The sequence below is a fragment of the Syngnathus leptorhynchus genome, chromosome 6, assembly GCF_054491065.1.
Source record: "Syngnathus leptorhynchus isolate UIUO chromosome 6, UIUO_Slep, whole genome shotgun sequence".
NCBI lineage: Eukaryota > Metazoa > Chordata > Actinopteri > Syngnathiformes > Syngnathidae > Syngnathus > Syngnathus leptorhynchus.
The window spans coordinates 2110277-2116753 of NC_141200.1; positions in this window are offsets into that span (position 1 = coordinate 2110277).

A 6477-nucleotide genomic window follows, 5' to 3' on the forward strand; every position below is an offset into this window, starting at 1 on the left:
GAATTCCACCTTCTTCCTTTCGCCTACAAAGCCGACACAAAGGAAAAACAGATGCGAACGAAGATTTAGGGATGAACGTTGTCGAGCCGCAGGGGCCGAACTACAATCGGAACGATAAGTCGATTTATTTTGCTTATCGGCAATAATCGCGGGGCCTAAAAGACATTTTGTGTTTTGACACACACGGGCCACCGTACTTCCTTGTTGTGACTAACGAGGACCTCAGGGGTTAATTGGCCTCCAGTGATTCAGTTTCTGTCATGGTTGATGTCCCAAAAGTTAATGTCTCGTTCCGTTTCGATATCATTCATCAGAAATGACCAATTTGGTAAGCTTGTCGGAATAAAATAAATGTGTTAAAGATTGAAAGTAAAACACCTTCACTTCTGTTTTTTTTTCCCACCCATGTCAGTCATCAATGACCCGGCTTCAGGTCTCTTCTGTGATTGGCCGTGCGCCACATGCTGATGTATTTTTCTTTTTCATCTTTTGAAGCCGTCTGGGATCACCTCACAAGCGCCGGAGTCATCTCCGTAAGCAGCCTTTGATCGCAGAGGGGGTGCGTGCAATCCGTGTCTAGCGCCGTCGCTTTTTAACTCCCCCCCCCCCGCGGCTTCCTCCCTTGCCCTCGAGGTCACGTTCACTTGAGCGTGTGAAATTTTTTAGTTACAATTTTTAAAAATGTCTTTCGAAATATTTTGAAAACTTTGTTTCTTAAAAAAATAATGATTTTTTTCCCACCATAAATTCACATATTTTTTATTTAATTTAATTAAAAATACAGAAACAAATAGTATACATATATTTTTTTCTATTTTGTTTTCCTCATAAGAAAAATGAATTGGACTAATTGTAAAAAATGTGACCTCTTAAACGATTGACTGATTTAAGCCAATTGATTTTTTCCACCACGTTTGCTGACTACAATTGATATCCATGGAAAAATAAGACCTCGAACTAAGCCGTGTCGCCCAGCTAATTCTCCTCTACACGGCAAAAAAACCTTTTTTTTTTAACATTCTCTCAACAACAAACAATGCAAATGTCTGGCAACCCAGAGAAGTCTTTTAACTTACATTGCTTGCCTTTTTTCCCTCCGCCAAGGACGCAAAGACTCTTGAATGTCTCTCATTTAGTCACAGGGCAGCCAGAAAACAATTTAATTCATCTCGGGCAGAAGACAAACAAAGACGACATTGAGCACGAAGAAAACAGCACCACTACAGATTATGTTGTCTTTTGCGGTCGGCGAGTCTGATTGTATCCCATTTGTGGATAATGTGCAGTAACTTGACCTTGAAATAACGCTTTTTAAAAAAAATCATCTTGATGGTACACTGACCTTGTAATAAGGAGCAAGTATTTTGTTGCTGTTGTGTTTTTCTTCCCTGTTTTTAATAAAGCAAGATGGCACTTTTAAATTGGTTCTATAAAGGGGAATTATTGTAGGATTTGTGTTTTGGATGGTGGCCTTTAAGGGGGGTGGCTTAGCGGGCGACATCAGGAGCTGGAGTCTGGTGGGCTGAATTATGTGAGTCATTTTGTTATTTGGTGTCCCATTCAATAAATGGCTGAAAGTGCTTTTGGCAATTGTGGCTCTCCTTGCCCACATGCGAGGGCATTGCAGTACCTTAAAAACGACATTTTGTTTGTCCACCTCATTTAAACGAAATCCAAACTCACTGTAAAATTAAATAAAATTAATCAATAAATACATTTCTATAAATAATTACAAAATAAATAAATATATTCTTAATAAATATTTTTAATAAATAAATAAATACATATAATTCTTCAAAAAAGGTATTTATGTAAAATAAAAATAATATTTTGCTAACTTTTAAAATGACAACTGTGTGGAGGCCATGTAGTATGGTCATATAAACTTTGCAGTTTTCATGGTTTCAAAAAAATGGGGCTATATTTGGATTAACACACCATTATGTTTATTTCTACTCTTTAAAATGTTGATGTGGTAGTTGGTTACACAGTTGGTGTTGGCTAAGCACAACCTCAAAACCATGGCAATTAAGTTGCGCGCCACTGTTACTCCGCATATTCTGATGTCTCTATTAGTTACGAGCTACAAAGTTTTAATTACGTGGTGTTTATAACCTTAATGCTGTCACCACATCTTAGTTTACTTTGTATATAAAAATCAACGTAACCCAGTAGACTGACTCACCATCTATTTTGGTCACAAAACAAAATGTTATTTGGCGCCATGTATTAGGTAAAAATAGTCTGTGTAAAAAAAGTAGACGCATTCCGTCTGGGTGACATTGGCTTGTTTAAAGCAAATGTTGCTGAGAATCATCAGTGGGAGTAAAAAGACCCCCCCCCCCCAGACATTCAACAACAACGCCCACATTTTGTCCTCCTTAAAAGATTCATGCTGAATGGAATTGACCAAAAACATGGATTTCATTTTTGGGGTTTCAACTTTTGACTGGTACTGCACGCACAATCAAATTGAAAACACCATTAGAGTATGCACGTGAAGCTATTAGGTCAGGTTTTCATTTCCACAGATGATTGAATTAGTAGCTAGAAAAATAGTAGCTTAGCTCGTTATCTCGCCATCACAAAGCAATCAGTCTTTGCAAAGCTGCCAAGCCAATTACCGGAAGTCCTTTTTTTCTTTTCTTTTAATTTGTCCCGAAGGGGGTCAGAAGCATTTGCTCGCTGGCTCACTGACTGACCTCCACCAGGTGCGTGTCTAATACTTAGCGTCGCTATTTCCAGCTATGAAGCGTCTGTTTTATCTGGAATTCTCTCTGTATAAAGCAGCTGGGTAAACAGGATAGGTCACGTGTCTACATGTGATGCATAACGTATTAAAAAAAAAAAAATCTGACACATTGGACTGTAGGCTGAATGTCAGTTTAGAACTCCTGTGTTTACATCCGGCAAGGAGATCAGTTGCGATAAAGGCTTGATAAAGAAAGACAATCAATCACTCGGACTTCCTTTCCCACGCAATGTGTCTTTAGTGAGTCTCCGCAAATATCTTAGCGGGAAATAACTCGAGTGAAGTCACCTTGTTAAATATTACCTGGGTAAAAGCATCTGAAGTATCCTGTACTTTAATGTAAAAAGTAAATTTCTATTATTAAATGTACAAAAATACCGTCAGTACAACTAATAAAAAGTGAGTGACTTGAATTTTAATTGTATTGTTATTTATTTACTTTAGTTGAGTAGTAGTAGTGATAAGAGCACTGGCTAATGAGCGGTTAGCTAGCATGCATTAGGCTAGCCATCTTGTTACATATGCTAAACAAGCTTAGGAAAACTAAAAGAACATTGATACGACCATTTTTTCAGATTTTATTTTGTAGTCATAATTCCAATAAGTAACCAAAAAATGCTGACGGAAGATTTGTCATTTCGGAAAATGTAATGTCATTAAAGTTGCCAGAATTATAAATGCTTCTGCTTAAGTACAGTCACAAAGCAGCGCTTGTCTTATAAGTTTTAGTCAGGCGTAACGGTTTGGAGTGGAGCGTGGACAACTTCCTGTGCAGCGGCCTGCAGCGTCAAAAAGGGCAACCCAGTGACCCACATAAACAAGCAGGCCCATTCACGGCCTCTCTTCAACTCGACTCCCTCATTGCTCCAGCCTGACTCACGAATGTTCAAACAGCAGTGAAGCGGACCGACCTCGGCCCCCCACCAAAACACTGAACTCTTCTTCTCTCCCTCCCACACGCTGCTTCCATCATGGGGTGTTTAGACATAAAGGAAAGGGTGGGTTTTTGAAAACTTTCAGTGTTTGGCGTTTCTGTCGGAAAGTACTGAAGGGCATAAAATTCGCTGTACGTGCTGGATAGTATAAATTTAGCTAAGATTTGGACAATAGCGATGATGTCATCATATCTGTCTCAGTGTTAAAATGATTTCTAGCACATCTGACCAGGAGAGTTGGATTGGGAAACATACGATGGAACAGTAGTTGCCGGAAAAGCTCATGTAAAACTTGCGTCGTACCAAAACACAATAAGTACTTGGGTGGTGAAGCAACAGAACTCTTGGAACCACATTACAGCGGAGAAGAAGTTTTTTTTTTTTGGTAGGTTAAGATTGGCAATGAGGTGAAACCAGCAGACGTAGCTTTTCCCATCTTGACACAGCTGTGTGATGAGATACACGTGATTATCATCATCGTTGGGTAAAAAAAAAAAAAAGATGGCCGCCATTCCTCCTCAAGGACGCAACAGCAGGATGAACAATCGGCCCCCCCGTGCTTGAGTTCTTCTCCAGGGTTCACGTGACTCGGCCTTGAACGTGCGCACGTTATTTTCCCCGCGCTGACGTGTAAATAAACGGTCAGCCTTCAGACTGAGGAGCTTCGGGGCGTGATTTAAACCACAGTTTGTCCCAAAGCGGGGAAAGAAGAATGCTATGAAAAGCTGCATCCGCCTACGGGTCCGTTCATACCACACAGGCAGCGAGGAGGACACCTCAGCGGGGCGTTGATGTCTGAGGTTAGAGCTTCTCACCTAGGTGGGAATTCCTTGAACTGTTCATTTTTTCAGACACATTTCAGGGTGAAAGAACGACATTTTGGATATTTCTATCAAAACAGGCTAGCTTTGACCAGAACAGTACGTAAGGGTTAATACAACATTGACCTTTGGGATAGCCGGCGCCGGGACCACCCCGCTCCAAACATATCAGCTCTCACGTGGTCCATGGAGATCCTGTTTGGTTTTGTAACATCATATTGAACACATTTTTTGGATCCATCGTTGATGTCAGCCGTCAGGAATGTCCGCCACTCAACTCAATACTTCCCAGCTTTGTCCACGCTACGTGTCAAACGTGTGTTTGGACAAGTGTGGGATCGACTGCCGAGCGGCTGCCGATTTAATGAGTCCAGTCGATGCTAATCACAGAACGGTTCCCTTTGAAATTGAGACACTCGCTGGAAATCGTTTCAGTCGAAGATAGCGTGACTTAGCTTAGCATGATTTAGCTTAGCATGACGCGCTATACCGCATTGGCTGGCACTCCAAGCAGAAAGAAACTCCAGTCATGTCCAAATACTTTTGTCCAAAGAGTGTTTCAGTGTCGTGACAATGGCAGATAAGTTGTAAAGTGCAAGCCTAAAAAAAAAAACAAAAAAAAAAAAAACAAAGCCACTTAAGTTCAGTTAACAGGTTTTGACTTTTTGTTTTCATTCCCAAGAATTCCAATTCCAAAGTATTCATTTGTTTGCCTTTCAACAAGTCACCACTATTTGAGAGCAAGAACAAAGCGAGGCAATAAAAAAAAATGTAGACAGACAAACAAGTAGCCCAGATGGTCATTAGTCATAAAGAGAATGTTGCAGAAGCGGGAAAAAAAAAAAAGACAAACACCTCTATAAAATGTGCTTTGCAAAATTGTTTGTTTAAAAACCTTTGAAGTTTATAAATGCTATTCCTAAGAAACAGACATACGCTAACAACTTGCCAAAAAATGAGTCAACGATGAACCCTATTTGAATGCTTCCACGTGATTTATACGATAGATATAGTCACGAAATAGCGGTACCAACAAATTGTTGCGTAATCCCCTTTTTACAGGCAACCCATTTGGCTAGCTCGGATCATCATCCATCATGGCATCTCGATTCCTTTGCGAGGTGCTTTTAATTTGGCCATGTTTTTGGGGCAAGAGCATATTTTTCATTTTTCAGCAGAAATTGCACGCTGGTGACATTCCTTTGCGAATAAGCCTTGATGGAAACACGGCCGGTTTGGGAACTGAACGGCTAAGCGGTTAGCGCTTCATTAGCTTGTGTCTCATGTGGCCGTATGTGTGTGTGTGTGTCTTCGGTAATGGGATAGCAAATGTCAGGCTCCACATGCTCCTGGGAAATTTGTTTTCCTCCTCCTCCTCTTCTTAAAGGAGAGACAACAGTAGACGGACCACCCTGGATGGTTACTGGATTTTGGTTTGCACCTTATCTGCCTGAAAGTCCTCCATTTTTTATGGTTCCTGTCCTCGGTAGGGTCAAGGGTCAGCTGGACCTTATCACAACTGACTTGTATAATTGAGGGTGTGACCATTTTAGAGTCATTTTGCAAACAAACTTGTCTTACACATTTCATCTAATTGCTACCGACATCATACCACAAACAAAAAAAAAAATCTTAGTTATACCCCGTTTCTTGTGTATTACATAGTGATTTAAGGATAAGGGCTCCCCGCCTGGAAACAGCATGCAACTCACACCTAAATCTGCTTTTTATGCAAGAGTCCCTACCCACCGCACCCCCTACCTCCCTTTCCGTGTGAACCGGCCGCTCCTGGAAAGCGGAAAGGAAGCTGGGCCATAGCCCGCGCTCTTATCAGCCACTGAAATGCGAGTTAAAAGACGGACGGCTGCTCAGTTGTCATGGATGATAAGATTTAGTTTCCAGGTGATGTGACATACCGTGGGAACGGCGGGATCGCTGCTTTCAGCCTATCGGCTAGACCATAGGTGTC